At 44.6% G+C, this 22,023-nt stretch overlaps 1 protein-coding gene across 2 annotated transcripts in view; it reads right to left on the reverse strand.

Annotated features, from left to right (window-relative positions):
* Positions 1 to 22,023, reverse strand: part of LOC126100347 (protein I'm not dead yet-like) — a 246,832-nt gene that overhangs the window by 75,170 nt on the left and 149,639 nt on the right. The window contains exon 1 of one of the 2 annotated variants that reach the window (XM_049910959.1): positions 2,771 to 2,789. The exons of the other annotated variant lie outside the window; for it this stretch is intronic. The gene's annotated coding sequence lies outside the window, so the exon portion shown is untranslated. Of the gene's footprint in view, positions 1 to 2,770; positions 2,790 to 22,023 lie in introns of those variants that run through there. 2 annotated transcript variants of the gene reach the window in all.

Raw genomic sequence — 22,023 nt, forward strand, 5'->3', positions numbered from 1 at the left:
TTGGACTAGAGGGCCCAGTCCATTCTACGCAAACATAGCTCACACCATGGTGGAGCCACCACCAGCTTCTCCACTGCCTTGTTGACAACCTGTCCATGGTTTCGTGTGGTCTGCGCCACACACATGGCGGTACACGATACAAGACGCATTCGCATATGAATGTTTGCATCATGAACAGTGTCCTTATGGGCGTCTTTCGTACCTTCTACATATGTGGATCCTACATTCGGTTTATACCACGTCTTGGACGTTCATTTTATAGATATGACATAGTGTATGCCAGTCATCTGTGTACAACTAAGCATTTTATACTTTGACACGACACATAGGTCATGTTCCTTCTTTTTACTTATTTGTGAGGTATTGTTTCCTTCCATTCATCACCTTTTACAGTTATTTTGTCTTACAGTAAGTTATTTCAGGGCTGTGCAGATAATGTGTCCGACTGTCCAATAAAAATCATGGATACTATTTACAGAAATTTTTAATAGACAGAATAATTTTACAATGTATTGAGTGGAAATTCGTGATGGTATATTTTAGATGTTTGACAATGGATGTATCTATTCTTTCTGTCAAAAAAATGGTTCAAATGGCTCTGAGCACTATGGGACTTAACATCTGTGGTCATCAGTCCTCTAGAACTTAGAACTACTTAAACCTAACTAACCTAAGGACATCACACACATCCATGCCTGAGGCAGGATTCGAACCTGCGACCATAGCGGTCACGTGGTTCCAGACTGAAGCGCCTAGAACCGCACGGCCACACTGGCCGGCCTTTCTGTCAAATGTTCGGTGTAAATTCATTTGTAGACTCTTGCCATTGTTTCTCTTTCTGTTTTAATCTGCTTCGATGTAACTTGGTTGATAAGTCGGTAATGATATCTTTAATGTTTTGTGCATACAGGCCTGAAGATGACGCACTGAAGCGTTGAAACTGGTAGCGACAAAATAAAATAAAATCATAAGGACGGCTGTAGGTGTTTTTATTTACTTGTCACGATAGTAAACGGCCGTCGTCCCAGAGACCTCCTGGTAAAAAGGATGAACATACAAAAGTAATTCACTATATTCTGCACGTCTCGCAGCTGTCCGTGCTGCAACAGTTCGTTATCCAGGCTTTTGATAGGTTGTCGCATTAATGTGACTTGACAATGTATTAATTTGATGATTTCACTCATCACTTTTGAATACACGCGTGAATGTATAGGTGAATAAATGTTCATTTCATCACGAGTTATTAATATATACATCCATGAATGCGACACTGTGATTAACATTGTCATTATTATTTTTTTAAATTGTTACTAGTGTGGCTTAAAAAAACGTAATTCACTGTAGCGATACAAACGCTTTGTGGAAGATTAGGTAAAAATGACGAGACCGAACGCAGTGCGTCAGACTTCCAGTCTGGCGCTTCATCAGCTGCTGGACGGCTTGCGCTCCCCGGCTCCAGCAGTACGTGCTTCTTAATGTGGAATAACCTGGTTATTCAGCCAGCGGTACGTATTTAAAACAACATACAGTGCCTACTTTTCTTTAGATCGCGAGCTACACCGAAGAAGATCGCATCTCACATTCATCCTGAGATAATTCGATGATTACAAATATCTGTAAGCCTTCGCGGTCTGAGTGTGGACATTACTTCTATAAGGTAGCAGGTAAAACCGCTATTTTCAAAACCAGTTTTTTAATCAGCCGCAGCGATTTCGTTGACCCAGAATCACGCTTAGCGCTCCACTCGGCTAGTCACAATACAGGGTGTCCCAAAAAGAATGACCCGATTTATTAGTAAGAAGGGCTTAACACCAACAAATTGCATACGAAATTAGTCACAAAAGACAGAAGTTTACAAAAATCCATTCTAAATGTTCAGTATGTCCTCCATTGGCTGCAGGGACGACATCTAGCCTATAGCCGAATTTATCCCAAACTGAGCGTAATATGTCTTCTGTCACTGAAGTTACAGCGGCAGATATTCTGCTTTTTAGTTGATCAGTGTCACGAAGCAAGGGAGGAACGTAAACACATTGTTTAACATATCCCCACAGGAAGAAATCACATGGTGTTAAGTCAGGGTACCTAGGAGGCCAAGAGTGTACAGCATTGTCTCGCGGTCCTGTGCGCCCTATCCAACGTTGAGGTCAGAGCTAGTAGCGACATCTAGCGGTTTTTTTCTGAAACTCTAGACAATTCTGATTCCATCTAGCGCTGTTTCAGTTACCTAGTGACATTTGTCTCAATATTATTACAAGTTAAATCGGGTCAGCCCGTATTTTTTTTGCCTAAAAAAATTAAAACTTAATTGGCATGTCGGCAGTTTCTTTACGAACAATGACGATTTAACTTGAAGTATTTCCCACTCATAGAAGAATTTGGGCCTTCTAGAAGAATTTCTTCAATCAGGAACATCAAATCTCTTTAAAAGAAAACTGACGTTAATGCACGTTGTCCGTTTTCTTTTAAAAAGTTCCATTTCGTTATTGGTTGTTTGAAGTTTGAACACAGACATGGCTTTTAATGAGTCGTAAACTGGTATTACGAAGAGTCAACTACAAATAAAAGAAACTCCAGCAATGTCGCCGCCCAGAAGGACAGTACCCTTCTTTTCGAACTCTCTCTCGAATGAAGTTTCTATGAAAGAACGATCATTTCATAGTATAAAAGACAGTCTTTAAATATGCTGTCATCTTTTCCCTTGACATTTCAGGTGACTACATGACAGTAAAAAACAGGAGGAACCAGTAGGTATAGCGAATGTACTTACACGAGGCTACATCCCACAGTAGTGAAACATGTACACTGCCGCCAGATTACGCACAGACGTACAAGTGAGATTGCCTTCCTAGGAGACGCAGTTGCCTACTGCTTTGACTGCGACCGCAGGGTGGCTTAATTTCGTCGTCCTTGGACCATATTTGCCTGCATCGTAATAAACTCCTTTAATTAGCGGGACTCCTCTATCTGTCATGTCTGAATTGAGGAAGTTGCTTAACACGTGTCCTCTTTCTGTGCCGTATTCTTGGCTGCACTGAGGAATGTAATTAGCTCTCTCTGCGTTCCTGTTACCATGCTCCTGCCTCCTACGTGGGACATCCTATCTTTTTTCTGTGTGAACTGTTTTATGGTTATGTAGCCCGAAGGTGGAGGGGCGAGAAACGGAAGGGAAGGAACTGACGATAACAGCTGCATCGGGACTTTATGCGGAATCAGTGGCGAAGAGTGAAAATGTGTGACGGATCAGGACTCGAACCGAGGATCTTCTGCTTACTAGGCAGTTGCGTTAACAGACCACGCTTTCGTATAACTGATTTCGAGTCGATGGGCAATGAATCCACAACCCCCAGTGCGGTTGCCATTGATCGGGGGAATCTGAAGTTAGCGAGCATGGGCGACATGGGCGGGGACTGCGAATAAGTGGGGTTAGATGGGACTCTGTGTGGCCCGGAGAGCGCATTTGCGATAAACACTGTGTCCAGATGGCGTTCGAGTCTCGATCCGGAGCACTTTTTCACTCGTCACCGCCGATTCCTCATAAAGTCCTTTCTCCCCCTCTCCATCTTCAGTTTACATAATATACATCGAAGAGCCATATAAACTGATACACCTGCCTAATATCGTGTAGGACCCCCGCGAGCATGCAGAAGTGCCGCAACACGACGTGACATGGACTCGACTAATGTATGAAGTAATGCTGGAGGGAACTGACACCATTAATCCTGCAAGGCTGTCCATAAATCCGTAAGAGATCGAGGGGTTGGAGATCTCTTCTGAACTGCACGCTGCAAGGCATTCCAGATATGCTCAATAATGTTCATGTCTGGGGTATTTGGTGGTAGTGTTTCAACTCAGAAGAGAGTTCCTGGAGCCATTCTTGAGCAATTATGGACGCGTGGGGTGTCGCATTGTCCTGCTGGGATTGCCCACGTCCGTTGGAATGCACAATGGACATGAATGGACGCAGGTGCTCAGACAGGTTGCTGACGTACGTGTCACCTTTCCGAGTCGTAACTACACTCCTGGAAATGGAAAAAAGAACACATTGACACCGGTGTGTCAGACCCACCATACTTGCTCCGGACACTGCGAGAGGGCTGTACAAGCAATGATCACACGCACGGCACAGCGGACACACCAGGAACCGCGGTGTTGGCCGTCGAATGGCGCTAGCTGCGCAGCATTTGTGCACCGCCGCCGTCAGTGTCAGCCAGTTTGCCGTGGCATACGGAGCTCCATCGCAGTCTTTAACACTGGTAGCATGCCGCGACAGCGTGGACGTGAACCGTATGTGCAGTTGACGGACTTTGAGCGAGGGCGTATAGTGGGCATGCGGGAGGCCGGGTGGACGTACCGCCGAATTGCTCAACACGTGGGGCGTGAGGTCTCCACAGTACATCGATGTTGTCGCCAGTGGTCGGCGGAAGGTGCACGTGCCCGTCGACCTGGGACCGGGCCGCAGCGACGCACGGATGCACGCCAAGACCGTAGGATCCTACGCAGTGCCGTAGGGGACCGCACCGCCACTTACCAGCAAATTAGGGACACTGTTGATCCTGGGGTATCGGCGAGGACCATTCGCAACCGTCTCCATGAAGCTGGGCTACGGTCCCGCACACCGTTAGGCCGTCTTCCGCTCACGCCCCAACATCGTGCAGCCCGCCTCCAGTGGTGTCGCGACAGGCGTGAATGGAGGGACGAATGGAGACGTGTCGTCTTCAGCGATGAGAGTCGCTTCTGCCTTGGTGCCAATGATGGTCGTATGCGTGTTTGGCGCCGTGCAGGTGAGCGCCACAATCAGGACTGCATACGACCGAGGCACACAGGGCCAACACCCGGCATCATGGTGTGGGGAGCGATCTCCTACACTGGCCGTACACCACTGGTGATCGACGAGGGGACACTGAATAGTGCACGGTACATCCAAACCGTCATCGAACCCATCGTTCTACCATTCTTAGACCGGCAAGGGAACTTGCTGTTCCAACAGGACAATGCACGTCCGCATGTATCCCGTGCCACCCAACGTGCTCTAGAAGGTGTAAGTCAACTACCCTGGCCAGCAAGATCTCCGGATCTGTCCCCCATTGAGTATGTTTGGGACTGGATGAAGCGTCGTCTCACGCGGTCTGCACGTCCAGCACGAACGCTGGTCCAACTGAGGCGCCAGGTGGAAATGGCATGGCAAGCCGTTCCACAGGACTACATCCAGCATCTCTGCGATCGTCTCCATGGGAGAATAGCAGCCTGCATTGCTGCGAAAGGTGGATATACACTGTACTAGTGCCGACATTGTGCATGCTCTGTTGCCTGTGTCTATGTGCCTGTGGTTCTGTCAGTGTGATCATGATATGTATCTGACCCCAGGAATGTGTCAATAAAGTTTCCCCTTCCTGGGACAATGAATTCACGGTGTTCTTATTTCAATTTCCAGGAGTGTAGATGTATCAGGGGTCCCTATCACTCCATTACAGAGCCTCCACCAACTTGAACAGTACCCTGCCGACATGCAAGTTGCATGGATTCATGAAGTTGTCTCCATACCCGTACACGTCCATCCGCTCGATACAATTTGAAACGAGAGTCGTCCGACCAGGCAACGCGTTTCCAGCCATCAACAATCCAATGTCGGTGTTGACGGACCCAGGCGAGGTGTAAAGCTTCGTGTCGTGCAGTCATCAAGGGTACACGACTGCGCCTTCGCCTCCGAAACCCCATAGTGATGATGTTTCGTTGAATGGTTCGCATGCTGACACTTGTTGGTGGCCCAGCATTGAAATCTGCAGCAAGTTGCGGAAGGTTTCACTTCTGTCGTGTCGAACGATTCTCTTCAGGCGCCGTTGGTCCCATTCTCGCAGGATCTATTACCGGCCGCAGCGATGTCACAGATTTGATGTCTTACCGGATTCCTGATATTCATGGTAAACTCGTGAAATGGTCGTACGGGAAAATCTATACATCATCACTACCTCGGAGATTGTGTGTCTCATCGCTCGTGCGCCAACTATAACACTCACTTAAATCTGCCATTGCAGCAGCAGTAACCGATCTAGCAATTGCGCCAGTCACTTGTCTTGGCGTTGCCGACCGCAGCGCCGTATTCTGCCTGTTTACATGTCTCTATATTCGAATACGCATGCCTATACCAGTTTCTTTGGTGCTTCAGTGTATATCATAGGTGCGTGGTGTCTGTTCTTTTGGACATGTCCGAAAGAACAGACAACTTGCGTTCATACATCTTATTACTGATTATGAATTATGCAGGGCTACGATACATGACTAATTCGTTTTCAAAGTTCTATATTTTCCAACGAATTACATATTCAAATGCAACTGGTGCATGAACATATACGCAAGCTCGCCGAGTTTGCACTGTGCAAACCGGTTGGCGTTGCCATTTCAATGCCTCGATTGAACGGAAACAATGCAAAAGAGTTTTTGTGTGTTGGAATACGCGACTTGTTTATCTGTTACATCAGTACAGCATACATTCAGAAGGAAAAATGGGAGAGAACCGCCATCTAAACAAAGCATTGTGTCTTGGTATCTACAGTTTAGGGACACTGATTGTCTCTGTGAACAGAAAAGTAACGGTCGACCAAGTACGCCAGATGCAACCGTGGAGAGTGCGAGGGAAAGTTTCGTACGCAGTACAGAAAAGTCAACGGTCCGCGCAAGCCACGAACTAGGAACACCATATCAAACGGTATGGACGATTTTGCAACGGCGATTACATTTCTTGCAGCTCGTGCAACAATTGAATCCGGAAGATTATGGCTGGCGTCTTCAATTTTGCATCACAATGCAGTAAGCACATAAGGCTGAACATTTCATATTCAAGCTGGTATTCAGCGACAAAGCAGCTTTCCATTTAATTGGAAAGTTTAATCACGACAGTTTGAGAGTGTGGGGCACCGAAAATATTCATGAAATTGCGGCGAATGAACGAGTTTCGGCGAAGATTAATGTTTTCTTTGCAGTGTCACAGACGAAGGCGTAAGGGCCGTTTTTCTTCCGTGATGTGTACCTCCTACCTTGATATGTTGCAGTTGTGGCTGTTTCCACAACTGACTTCTGATTTCGAGAATTTCGTCTTCCAATAAGATGGGGCACCGCCATCTTGGAGTACCGATATTCGCCATACCTGAACGACGAACTTCCGCGTCGCTGGATTAGGCGTGGTGGTGAAGATGACGCCTTATTTAACGCCGCTACAGACGTTTACAAGCCAGTTCTCATCGTGCTATGTTCTACTCCGCAACTAGGAAGTACTAAGCTGCGGCGGATCTGCTGATCGATGTTGATTGTGCTGCGCTCTGGACTTCGAATCCGAATGCTAAACTGGAACTTGTACTTCGTTCACTAGGCTTAGTATGTCAACGGAGTTGTGATTTCCACCGCAGTTCTGTGTTTCAAGTGCACTTCCTCGACACTGGTATTGCCACCATGAATTTACGTAATATCCATAAAGTGTTCATCTACAACTTGGCGATTGGCAACAGTATTATACTGTATCAGTGTTGTGTCAGTAAACCGTAGAACGATGTTATTCCTGGCTATAACAATAACATATGGACGCAGCGTATACTGTGATATTAACCCATGTGATCGGTAATGAACAAAATTCTGTACGATTCGGATCAGAAGGGGTGTGGATCATCCGTCACGTGGTTGTGGAACATTAAGTCAAACCAATGACGTACCAAGCCACGTGCATTAGTAGTAAGGCACTAGATTTGCGGTAGGAAGAGGCGGAATTCACCTGGATGCAGAGTTATTGGTTCCCCTAACTCATTTCAGACGAATGCCAGCACGATCATTTCACAACGCCAAGGCTTACGTCCAGTAATCGTAAAGTTTTAGCTTTCGCCCTTTGTTTCCACGAAGTTGTGAGTGCTGCAGATAGGTGATGTCAAGTTGATACCATATTCTAAGATTTCCAGAAACCTTTTACATCGTTCCTCACAAGAGTCTTCCAGTCAAATTGGGTGCCTCTGAAGTATCGTCCCACTTGTGTGACTGGATTCGTGATTCACTGTCACAAAGGCCACAGTTCATAATAAATGACGGAAAGTCATCGGGTAAAACAGAAGTAATATCTGGCGCTCCCCAACGAAGTGCCCTATGATATTCCTGATCTACATAAACATTTTAGGAGACAGTCTGAACAACCCTCTTAGAGTTTTTGCAGATGATGCTGTCATTTACCGTCTATTAAAGTCATCAGATGATCAAAACCAATAGCAGAATGATTTAGACGAGGTATCTGTATGGTGAGAAAAGTGCGAAGTCATTCACCTGAGGACTGAAAGCAATCCGTTAAATTTCGGTTACACGATGAATCACACAAATCTAAAGACTGTAATTCCAACTAAATACTTAGGGATTGCAACTGCGAGTAACGTAAAGTGGAACGATCACATAGATAATGTGTGGGGAAATCAAACCAAATACTGCGATTTATTAGTAGAAAGCTTAAAAAATGCAACAGATCCACTAAAGAGACTGCTTACATCTACGCTTGTCCGTCTCGAGTATGGCTGTGCGATGTGGGATCCGCACAGGATTGACGGAGGACATCGGGAAAGTTCAAAGAAGGGCAACACGTTTTGTATTATCGCGAAATATGGGAGAGAGTGTCACTGAAATGAAACAGGATTTGGGTGGACAACATTAAAACAAAGGCGTGTTTCGTTGCAGCGGAATATTCTCACGAAATTTCAATCACCAACTTTCTGCTCCGAATGCTAAATTATTTTGTTGACCCCGATCTGCATAGGGAGAAACAACCATCATAATAACATAAGGGAAATTCGAGCTCGCACGGAAAGATACAGGGTGTTACAAAAAGGTACGGCCAAACTTTCAGGAAACATTCCTCACACACAAAGAAAGAAAATATGTCATGTGGACATGTGTCCGGAAACGCTTACTTTCCATGTTAGAGCTCATTTTATTGCTTCTCTTCAAATCACATTAATCATGGAATGGAAACACACAGCAACAGAACGTACCAGCGTGACTTCAAACACTTTGTTACAGGAAATGTTCAAAATGTCCTCCGTTAGCGAGGATACATGCATCCACCTTCCGTCGCATGGAATCCCTGATGCGCTGATGCAGCCCTGGAGAATGGCGTATTGTATCACAGCCGTCCACAATACGAGCACGAAGAGTCTCTACATTTGGTACCGGGGTTGCGTAGACAAGAACTTTCAAATGCCCCCATAAATTAAAGTCAAGAGGATTGAGGTCAGGAGCGTGGAGGCCATGGAATTGGTCCGCCTCTGCCAATCCATCGGTCACCGAATCTGTTATTGAGAAGCGTACGAACACTTCGACTGAAATGTGCAGGAGCTCCATCGTGCATGAACCACATGTTGTGTCGTACTTGTAAAGGCACATGTTCTAGCAGCACATACAGAGTATCCCGTATGAAATCATGGCGGTGAATCGAGGAAGTACAGTACATATTGACGAAACTAAAATGAGCTCTAACATGGAAATTAAGCGTTTCCGGACACATGTCCACATAACGTCTTTTCTTTATTTGTGTGTGTGAGGAATGTTTCCTGGAAGTATGGCCGTACCTTTTTGTAACACCCTGTATAGGTGTTCGTTTTATCCACGAGATTTTAATAATAGAGAATTATAATGAAGGTAGTTCGATGAACCCTCTGACAGGCAAATGTGATTTGCAGTCTATCTATGTAGATGCAGATGTAGGTGTAGGTGTAGGTAGCCGCCTGTATTCGGTTGGGAAGTGAGTCCACAAGGTTGTGCAGCAACGTCGCATCCAGGCTACGCCACTCGCTGAGTATTTGATCCCCACCAGATTGTGGGGATGCTGATGGCGGCGTTTTACCCGCTATTCCACGTCCCACAGAGTTTCTACGGGGATAAAGTCAAGTGATTTTGCAGGCCGCTCGAAATGTAATAGGGTGGCGGAGTGTTCAGAAACCAGTCTCACATTCTTCCAGCCCGATTAATTTTGCTGTTGTGGTCTCTATTTGCTCGTGCGAGTAACGTCCTCTTGCGGGGTGAACGACTCCAAATTTGATCGCATGCAGTTCCCGTCGCAATGTTGTCTCGCTAACGGGTTGGAACTGACCTGCATTCACTGCCTGCAGCAGTTCCTGCCAGGTTTGGAAGCGATTTTGATTCACAAGCCGTGAAACGCGCCTCCAGTCTGTCTCGATCAGGAACTTAACGCGACCACAATTTTGAAGTCGTGTTTCGCGGCCACGTGTGTTACACCACTGCTTGTAAACACTATGAACGGTTGCTAAAAACACCAACAAAGCCAGCAACTTCCCACATCCTATGGCGATGGGCACAGCCAAACACGATTGATGCGTTTTGCCACTTGTCACGTCCTTATATTTATCCATATTTACGTAAAACGTCGGCTTGAAATAAATGTCTCATTGTTTACTACTGCCTTATGCTCTCGTAGAGGCAGTGTACGCGCGGTTGAGCACGTGACTCTATCGCTGCGTCCTCTGTACAGGCTTTTCATTCCTTCGTGAGCACAGGGATGACTAACTTTTTGTGCAGTGAGCTTACCTACTAACAAACAAGAATTAAATGGAGTAATTTCAGCTAACCCCTTTGCGGTATCGCTCGATTCGGAGGTAAGCCATTTCCTACCTGATGGTGGAAAAGATTTCCACTGCCTGCGCTTGGTGGTCAATCTGCTATTTGCAGATGACACGGTTGTCTACAAGAAAGTAGCAACATCAGAAGACTCGTACGTACTCCAGGAAGACCTGCAGAGGATTAATGCATGGTGCGACAGCTGGCAGCTTTCCCTAAACGTAGATAAATGTAATATAATGCGCATACATAGGGGCAGAAATCCATTCCAGTAAGATTATGCCATAGGTGGTAAATCATTGGAAGCGGTAACGACCGTAAAATACTTAGGAGTTACTATCCGGAGCGATCTGAAGTGGAATGATCACATAAAACAAATAGTGGGAAAAGCAGGCGCCAGGTTGAGATTCATAGGAAGAATTCTAAGAAAATGTGACTCATCGACGAAAGAAGTAGCTTACAAAACGCTTGTTCGTCCGATTCTTGAGTATTGCTCATCAGTATGGGACCCTTACCAGGTTGGATTAATAGAAGAGATAGACATGATCCAGCGAAAAGCAGCGCGATTCGTCATGGGGACATTTAGTCAGCGCGAGAGCGTTACGGAGATGCTGAACAAGCTCCAGTGGCGGACACTTCAAGAAAGGCGTTACGCAATACGGAGAGGTTTATTATCGAAATTACGAGAGAGCACATTCCGGGAAGAGATGGGCAACATATTACTACCGCCCACATATATCTCGCGTAATGATCACAACGAAAAGATCCGAGAAATTAGAGCAAATACGGAGACTTACAAGCAGTCGTTCTTCCCACGCACAATTCGTGAATGGAACAGGGAAGGGGGGATCAGATAGTGGTACAATAAGTACCCTCCGCCACACACCGTAAGGTGGCTCGCGGAGTATAGATGTAGATGTAGGTGGTGGCGTAAAGCTCCTGATCACCAGTTTTTATGCAGCATCTCATGATGTGAGGACATGTGACACTGTTGATGATGATCCGTCTGTCGGTGCTCCCATTGGTGCTATTCGACAGGAGTAGGCTAGCTGCATCTACATCAATACTCCGGAAGCTAGCTCACAGTGTGTGGGGGAGGGTACTTAGATACCACTAACTGATCCCCTCTTCCCCGTTCCACTCGCGGATGGCGCGTGGGAAGAACGATTGTCGGCAAGCCTCTGTATTAGCTCTAATTTCTTGAATTCTTCGCCGTGGTCATTTCGCGAGATGTGTATGGGACGAAGTGATATGTTGTCGACTCTTCCCGGAAATTATCATCACAAAATTACTGTAGCGTGTGCCACTGGCGTTTCTTGAGCATCTCTGTAACGCCCTCGCGCGGACTAAACGATCCTATGACGAAACGCGCCACTCTTCGTTGGATCTTCTCTACCTCTTCTATCAGTCCTACCTCGTAAGGGTTCTAGATTGATGAAGAATACTCAAGAATCTGTCGATAATGCACTTTGTAAACCTCTTCTCTCGTGGATGAGGTAAATTTCTTTAAGGTTCTTCCTTTGAATCCCAGTCTGGCCTCCGCTTTTACTACTATTTGTTTTATCTGGTCATTTCACTTAAGCTCGCTCTGGATAGTTATTCCTAGTTCATCCAATTTGGCACATCTGTACTTCTGAAACTAATAAACATATACAATGAATTTTGTTTTTTGATGAACGGGAAACTCAAGTTTTTTCATACCTTTTCATACGGGTTCAATATGCCCCCTTGAGATGCACGGCATATGCCAATGCGGTATTCAAATTGTTCTCACACTGCAGTGAGCATGCCTTTCACAGCTGCTGTTATATGAGTCTCAGTTCATTCATTGTTGTTGGTAATGGAGGCACATAAACAGAGTCTTTTATAAAACCCTACAATAAATAATCACATACATCAGGTCTGGTGCCCTTGGAGGCCAGTAATGTAAGGCTGAATCATTTGGTCCAGTGCGACCAATCCATCGTTCAGTAATCCTTTGATTTGAAAATTCCTGCGCTGTCAGATGCCACTGTGGCGGTATCCCATCCTGTTGGCAAATGAAGTGGTTCGAATCAGTTTCCAACTGTGGGAAAAGAAAGTTCTCATGCACATCGAGATATTTGCTTCCTGTAACAGTATTCTCGGCAAATAAAAATATATCATACACCTTTTCCCATGAAACAGCACAAAACATATCAAATTTTGGAGAGCCCCTCTCATGTATTACAACTTCATGTGATTGTTCGTAGCCCACATTCTCACATTATGACGGTTCACCTTTCCATGTAAATGCAATATTGCCTCGTCACTGAACACTAAGCGTGGAAGAAAACTGTCATCCTTCACTTTGCCAAGAACGAAATTACAGAACAGCACACGTTGTTTTTCACCTTCACGAAGAGCTTGCAGTAGCTGAATTTTGTATGGTTTCATGTGTAAACGTCGGTGCAACACACGCCAGACGTATATCACGCGTGTTGAGCTGTTGAGCTGCACGGCGAATGGATTTCTGCGGACTCCTTGTGAAACTATGGCGGATGCGTTCGACTGTCAGACATTCGCGGACGGCCCGGCGATTTGCCTTTACGCAAACAATCTGTTTCTCGGAATTGTTCAAAAAGTGTTCAAATGTGTGTGAAATCTTATGGGATTTAACTGCTAAGGTAATCAGTCCCTAAGCTTACACACCAATTAACCTAAATTATCCTAAGGACAAACACACACACACCCGTGCCCGAGGGAGGACTCGAACCTCCGCCGGAACCAGCGCACAGTCCATGACTCCAGCGCCTTTGACCGCTCGGCTAATCCCGCGCGGCTCGGAATTGTTCATGCCATCGTCAAAAGCTCCGTGCTGTAGAAGGATCCACACCATACGTGGTACTAAAGCCAATCTGAACAGTTATTACTGACCCGCAGCGCAAAACGAAGAATATAAAATGCTTTTAGTGGCCCGACACCATTTTTACTAGAAATGAAGTGGACGCACTCTGGTGCTACCTAGCGCGAACCATGAAAACCCGAGAGATTGTTCTTTCCAACAGTACGTTGTTGACTCACATATCACAAATAACATAACACGATTTTCTTTAAATCGGGTGATTCTTTTTGCTACATCCTGTACTTCGCATTGGTAACAACGGCACGCTGCTTCCTTTATTTGTGGGTAAATAAAAGCGGTCCGGCTCCAGCTGAATTCCGATTTAGGCAGTTTTAATAGGGCGCTCGTTTGTTTGACGCAGCCGGCCGAAGTGGCCGAGCGGTTCTAGGCGCTACAGTCTGGAACCGACCGACAGCTACGGTCGCAGGTTCGAATCCTGCCTCGGGCATGGATGTGTGTGATGTCCTTAGGTTAGTTAGGTTTAAGTAGTTCTAAGTTCTAGGTGACTGATGACCTCAGAAGTTAAAGTCACATAGTGCTCAGAGCCATTTTTTTTGTTTGACGCTACTTACATCAAGAGCCATTAGCTGTCTCTGGATCTCCACGATCTGCAATTTATCAATCATTGGTGGATCTTTTGGTTAGCACATCAGGCACGAATGTGTGGGATGTACTGAACGAACAGTTCCGTCGCTGTGCTTCGTGGCATGATGATACGTTGCGATCATTACCCGAGCAGAAGGACGTGTTACAGGTTGACAAAGAGCAGGTATACCACGGTCTCTCAGTGTAGGCCCCCTTTATTTATGTATGATTCTTGATTATCTTTACTCGTTTATTAGAAAACTGAAGTGCGCCTTCATAAAATGGCACTGCTCTCAGCAATGTACAATGGCGAAAACTGCTATTATGCACGAATGACGGATCACGTAATAACGAAGTGGAATTATACCATCCACAAATTGCGCGCTTAATAATCTTACGGAAGAATCTGTTCCAGAAGTTAACAGACTGACTCTCAGTCTCTTTCCACGATTCATTCCTTATCTTCCTCAGTGCTTACGTAAAGTACATGCTACACCCAAACTGTATATTTTTTGTGAATTCATGGAAGAATCCATACTCGTCGTGCCTGATTGTAGCATATGCTTTCTGTTCATGTGTTTTCAGTGCTTCACTTGCTTTCATATCTGCATGTTCCACTGGGTGGCAGCACCTTCTTATAGAAAGCCGTTTATTGTGGTATCAGCACGTCTTCCAGAAATAAAGGTAATTTCTGTTTTTAGTAATTCTGGACTATACGTGTTTAGGACTTGCTGTACTACGTTAATATATTCTACAGTAAGGTCCGAAAGTCCTGTCACCCCCACCGCTCGTTTTTGTCCATGATGTTTTTATACTCGATATATCTTTTCACTCCTTTAGATGGCGGACACAAATAGCTACAGCGCCGAAGAACGTATTATGGCAAGTGAGTGGGCTTATGAATGTGCCGGCCGTGGTGGCCAAGCGGTTAAAGGCGCTACAGTCTGTAACCGCGCGGCCGCTGCGGTCGCGGGTTCGAGTCCTGCCTCGGTCGTGGATGTGTGTGATGTCCTTGGGTTAGTTAGGTTTAAGTAGTTCTAAGTTCTAGGGGACTGATGACCTTAGAAGTTAAGTCCCATAGTGCTCAGAGCCCCGAGCTTATGAATGTGCACACACCGGGAAAACCATAAGAGATATGCAACGGGATTTTGCGGCACGATTCCATAAATAAGCGTCACCAAAGCGAACGATACTGCGATGGCAACAGAAACTCTTCAGAACCTGATCCATTTTGGATGGACCATCAACACGACAAAGAACATATACAGCAGTGGCGCATTCGGTGACCAGATCTTCCATAACATCATTGTGGAAAAGATCTGCTGCACTTGGAATTCCCAAAGTGACTGTGCTGACACACATGGAGAAAGATTCGGAATTAAAATCTGTTAGGGCAAAATTCTTAAATGAACAGTGGTTGCTGATGTATAAGACCACGTGAACACCCTAAGTTTTTACACCTTGTGGATTCATTGGATGTTTTTCTTTGAATGCGGTTAAATGTAACGCAAATGTATGGTACTTAAATCTACGGCGCTACCTCTGCTCTAGACTCTGTGAAACTTGGCATCAGAAACGCGAGCACACCTTCAGTTGATCACATTTCGAGAAGCTTTTGCGCATGTGCATCTCGCTTGACGTAACTGCCTTATGGGCCAAATACATACGGATTTGATAAACAACGTGCGCGATTCACGACGTGCACAACTGCAAGTTTACGTCAGTGCCACCATGTGGCAGCGCCACGTGGCTGCAGACTTTTATCCCTGTTGACTCGGCGTAAATCCCACTACATGATCGCACATTCCTCAGATATGCCAGTTCACCCACTATATAGTAAAATTAGATCAGACACCAGTATGTGTTGTAGTTATACTGACAGAAAAACCTATTTTGTGGGTTTCTGAATGATTTATAGTATATTAAGTTTTGAACTTTATCATACAGTAGTCCATATAAGGCGCTGAGAATCATAAGGGCCTGAAGCACATCACAGTAGATTCCGAGATTTTACAATTTATTCACGCTCCTGAAATCTGTTGATCTTATGGTGGTTCAGGTTCATCTGTGCTGTAAGCCCACATCCTATATACGAAAATTCACGAAAAGCTGTCTCACTGGTTTGTCTGACATTCATTTAAATGTGGGATCGACGACGATGTGCTTGCATGCCTTAGGCCCCTATGGATCTCAGCACCTCGTTAGTATTCTAGACAAGTGGTCATGTTGGTAGACGTTACTGCTCGTGTTTAATCATTTCCATCATAAACGGCAGTTTGTGTCTGGAGTCGGTTGTTTACTGTGCGGGGATCGGCTTTCGTGTATGCTAACAGAAAAGTAAATCTGTGAGGAGGTGTCTTGAGACGTGCTTGGGTAGTTCAGCGGGTAGAGCATTTGACCGCGAAAGGCAAAGGTCCCGAGTTGAAGTCTCGGTCCGGCTCACAGGTCTAATCTGTCCGGAAGTTTCATGACAGCGCTCACTCCGCTGCAGGCTGAAAATCTCATTTTGGGAACAGAAAAGTAAATTACTAAGAAAAGTTAGCCGCAAATGTACTATGGCCTCCGAGACCGGATTCGTTGATTGAGAAAGTGACGTAATCAAATAAGCGCACTACAAGAGAACAGCTAACTGGACTAAGGAATCTGTTGGGATCTTGTACATTTGTCCGACAAAATGCAAAACCATAAAAACTCCCACTTACACAAAAATGCGAAACGGGGAGTTGCGAAAGTTTACCAGTTTCGATCTTGCTCTAAACTGTACTTAATTGTGTACAAAATTCCATAAAAAATTCTTTCTTTTGTCAGATAAGTTATGCATATTATTATTATTATTGAAAATAGCTGTAGTTGTATAAACATGTTGATAAGCAGATGCTATTAATTTCACACTCTCAAATTTATCTGAAATTGTGAACACCAAGAGTGTATACTGTAACTGAGTTGAGTGATGAAGACATGCGGCGAAAACATGAAGCTTGCTCAAGATTGCTTGATGTGTGTGTGTGTGTGTGTGTGTGTGTGTGTGTGTGTGTGTGTGTGTGACGCTCCCACAGAGGGTCAAAGTTTTCTTCTCAGACTAATGTGCAATTTATCGATCTTGTCGGAAAAGGCATATTTTTTTCTGAACCAAGGAAAACTCATATCGTTGTGAAGAGTTTGAGAATAGTCCCCCATATGCTATGAATTGGGCTGCAATGTCCCGTAGGCACATCCCAGAGCCTATTTCTTTGACAGTTGGGTGAATCAACATACCTACTTGCAAATGTTGCTTGAATCGTTCATTGCAGAGCTCCAGAGGCTGAATATTTTTGGCGACAGTTGGTTGCAATAAGATGGAGCTTCTGCCCACCACATCGCTCTCTGTGTTCGAGAATTCTTGGCTAAAGTGTTAGCCCAGAGATGGTTTGCCAGCGCCGATCGAGTGGCCTCCGAGGAGTCCAGATCTGACATCATGCTACAATTCCCTGTGGGGAATAAATGAGCAATATGTCGCAAAACAGCGGTACTAGACAATTGACGAATTGAAGCAAGCTGTTAGGGAGGCTTTCAAGGAAATCACACTGCCTACGCTTTGGGAAATTTCACACAGGACCTGGTCCCTTCATCAGTTTGTGCCTCGTCAATGATGGTGGCCATACTGATGTTATCACTAAACAGGTTGGAACGTAATGTATCAACGTTTGTCAGGCATCTGCTATGACAAGTTAGAAATGAAGAAATAAATCAACACATACCACCATGACCAAAATAGTGTGTGTGTGTGTGTGTGTGTGTGTGTGTGTGTGTGTGTGTGAGGGGGGGGGGCGGAGGGTCAGGTGACAGGACTTTCGGACCAGTCAGTACAATAACGAATGAGAGACTGTTTATTACATCTCAACAGTACAGCAATATATTTTTTTTCGATGTAGCATCGGGACTACATTCAGCAATGACTTAAACTTCCACATTCCAGCGGCTTCTTTTCATAACTGTTAGGTGTTCAGTGTCGAGTTTAAACTGAGTGTTGCACGTATTTCAGTTACTATACAGGTATAACATAAATAGTATTCACTTTTCAACACGTTCTAAAATTCTGGTATAAGTCACACCACTCTTTTTTTTTAAAAAAAATAGCATTTTAACCTCATTTATTCTCAGGACAATGCATTGACCGTCAATACAAACCATACACTGGTAGAATCTAACCTCGGGAATGAGGAGGTTAAGCTAGTATCCTTCTTTTTGTCATTAATATGCTGCAATTTGTGCAGTTTATTGTCTCTTATGATCATTATCTTTCTATTGATGTGTTAGGTACCACCCTTTTTCCAGAGGTATCGCCTCGTTGAGCGATTGTCAGGAGAGACTAGCGAGGTGGTTTTAGTTTGCAGCCTCGATGACAGGCGGTGGTCTCGGTTAATGGTGCACAGCGAAATCAGTGACGGGATGAGAGGAATTAGACACGTCCCCCTTCGACGGCAATCATGTAATGACAGCGATGAGCGGCGAACTAGCTGCGCCGCTCGCCATATTACCTGCTACAGCGTCAAGCGTAGTTCCAAAACTCGTGGCTACACTGAAACATTCAGCTCAAATCTGCATACTTTATTCACACTCCTGTCCCATGTCTACGTTCTGCCTTCAGGCGCATGTCTCAGTTTAGCTGCACGTACAATTCTTGTGATCACTAAGGTAGTAAGGCTTGTAACTAGAGGTATGGATCGCAGATGGACCGAGGAAGTACTTTGGTGGGTCCCAGGAGGTGCGAAATCACCGAGAGTTCCTAACCGGTGGATGACATTTAAAAATACTCATCCATAATCACAGCTGAAGCCCGTAATGCGTGGGGATGTGTGGAGAAAGCTTTTATCCGGCAGCTGATGTCATGTGGCTGATGATGGGTCTCCTCTTGTGGCAAATACTCGTATCTCTTCAGGAGCAATCCTACTGGAGGAACATCTGCAACTGGGAATTATAGCTGTTGTTGTTGTTGTGGTCTTCAGTCCTGAGACTGGTTTGATGCAGCTCTCCATGCTACTCTATCCTGTGCAAGCTTCTTCATCTCCCAATACCTGCTGCAACCTACATCCTTCTGAATCTGCTTAGTATATTCATCTCTTGGTCTCCCCCTACGATTTTTCCCCTCCACGCTGCCCTCGAATACTAAATTGGTGATCCCTTGATGCCTCAGAACATGTCCTACCAACCGATCCCTTCTTCTGGTAAAGTTGTGCCACAAACTTCTCTTCTCCCCAACCCTATTCAATACTTCCTCATTAGTTATGTGATCTATCCATCTAATCTTCAGCATTCTTCTGTAGCAGCACATTTCGGAAGCTTCTATTCTCTTCTTGTCCAAACTATTTATCGTCCATGTTTCACTTCCATACATGGCTACACTCCATACAAATACTTTCAGAAATGACTTCCTGACACTTAAATCTATACTCGATGTTAACAAATTTCTCTTCTTCAGAAACACTTTCCTTGCCATTGCCAGTCTACATTTTATATCCTCTCTACTTCAACCATCATCAGTTATTTTGCTCCCCAAATAGCAAAACTCCTTTACTACTTTAAGTGTCTCATTTCCTAATCTAATTCCCTCGGCATCACCCGATTTAATTCGACTACATTCCATTACCCTCGTTTTGCTTTTGTTGATGTTCATCTTATATCCTCCCTTCAAGACACCATTCATTCCGTTATAGTAGAGGTTGAAAATATCGCTTCATCCACAAGGTTCTTTCTTTCTTTTTAATACCTAAATCACGATCGATTTCGGGGTCTTACGTGGTCATTATCTGTTATGATACTGAAAACAAACAAGAGACCGAAACTAATAATAATTTTTTCACTCTGTAATGCATATGAGAAACCAGTGACATCATATTTTTGTACAACTGGGCCGTTGCCCAACTGCAACTTCTTCAACAACACTTTAATAAAATGCATCCCAAGTTTCAGTGTACGACAGAACACCACTCTGGCTTTACTCTCTAATTTTTGGATTTGGAAATTACGTTACAGGACAGTAAAGCTCACTTTAATATATTTAAGAAATAAACGACGACTGATTCTATTATTCATTGCTCTTCTGTTCATCGCAAACAGCAAAAAATGGCTGCTCTTCACGCAATGCTTTACCGCGCTATTCGACTCTCTGTCTCTCAAGGCCAATCTAACGGAATGAGTTGGACATCATTAAAATTGTAGCGCACGCTTATGGTTACTAGCCAAATGTTGTTGATGTTCTTCTCTAGCAAATGCAATCTGAAGTCGCTTCTAACAATCGCTACGAGATTACCCTATGATTTACTCTTTTTTTGAGTCATCAAACTGATTTGATGCGGCCCGCCACAAATTCCTCTCCTGTGCCAATCTCTTCACATCAGAGTAGCACTTGCAACCTATGTCCTCAATTATTTGCTGTCTTCCCCTACAGTGTTTTGCCCTCTACAGCTCCGTCTAGTACCATGGAAGTCATATCCTGATGTCTTAACAGGTGTCCTATCATCTTGTTCCTTCTCTTTTTCGGTGTTTCCCATATATTCCTTTCCTCTCCGATTCTGCGCAGAACCCCCTCCTTCCTTATATTATCAGTCCACCTAATTTTCAACATACCTCTGTAGCACCACATCTCAAATGCTTCAATTCTCTTCTGTTCCGTTTTTACCACAGACCATGTTTCATCACCATACAATGCTGTACTCCAGACGTACATTCTCAGAAATTTCTTCCTCAAATTAAGGCCTATGTTTGATACTAGCAGACTTCTCTGGGCCAGAAATGCCCCTTTGGCCAGAGCTAGTCTGCTTTTGATGTCCTCCTTGCTCCGTCCGTCATGGGTTATATTGCTGCCTAGATAGCAGAATTCCTTAACTTCATCTACGCTGTGACCATCAATCCCGATGTTAAGTTTTTCGCTGTTCTCATTTCTGCTACTTATCGCTGCTTTCGCCTTTCTTCGATTTACACTTTCCATATTCTGTATTCGTTAGTGTTCATTCCATTCAACAGATCATGTAATTCTTCTGCGCTTTCTCTCAGGATAGCAATGTCATCAGCGAATCGTGTCATTGATATCCTTTCACCATGAATTTTAATTCTACTCCTGAACATTTCTTTTATTTCCATCATTGCTTCTTTGACGTACAGATTGAACAGTAGGGGCGAAAGACTACATACTTGTCTTACACCCTTTTAAAGCGAGCACTTCATCTTGGTCTTCCACTCTTATTACTCCCTCTTGGCTTTTGCTCAAATTGTATATTACCCGTCTCTCCCTGTTGCTTACCCCTAGAAAAAAAAATCATCTACTAGTAATGATAGCTGGTTGATTTACAGAATATCTAATAATAAATCAATACTTAAATATCCAGCTCTAAAACAGGCAATATATTTACAATGTGCAACCGATATTTTTATTTTCAGATACATCGATTTTTTTCCGCCTATATATCGAATTTTTCTGCGATATATCGACAGCAGATAATGATATTTTTTTAAATTTCGATATATTGGATCACCGAAATTTTTAAAAATATCAACTGTCCTAGTTTCTATGAACTGTCAGCCTGATACTGAGGTACTTCCGCAGTCACCTCGGTCCCCAGATACGTCACTGATAGAACACGTGTGGAACGACTTCGGGCGTCAACTCCACCCACGTGGAGTGGCATCCTTCGCGACCGAATCAGTGCATCCAACTAGGCAGAGGGAGTGCAACATCAGGTGGCCTCGTACTGTCAATTTCTTTGAAGATTTCACTCATGTTGTTGTTGTTGTGGTCTTCAGTCCTGAGACTGGTTTGATGCAGTTCTCCATGCTACTCTATCCTGTGCAAGCTTCTTCATCTCCCAGTACCTACTGCAACATACATCCTTCTGAATCTGCTTAGTGTATTCATCTCTTGGTCTCCCCCTACGATTTTTCCCCTCCACGCTGCCCTCCAATACTAAATTGGTGATCCCTTGATGCCTCAGAACATGTCCTAC

This window comes from Schistocerca cancellata, chromosome 9 (genome assembly GCF_023864275.1).
Source record: "Schistocerca cancellata isolate TAMUIC-IGC-003103 chromosome 9, iqSchCanc2.1, whole genome shotgun sequence".
NCBI classification, from domain to species: Eukaryota; Metazoa; Arthropoda; class Insecta; order Orthoptera; family Acrididae; genus Schistocerca; species Schistocerca cancellata.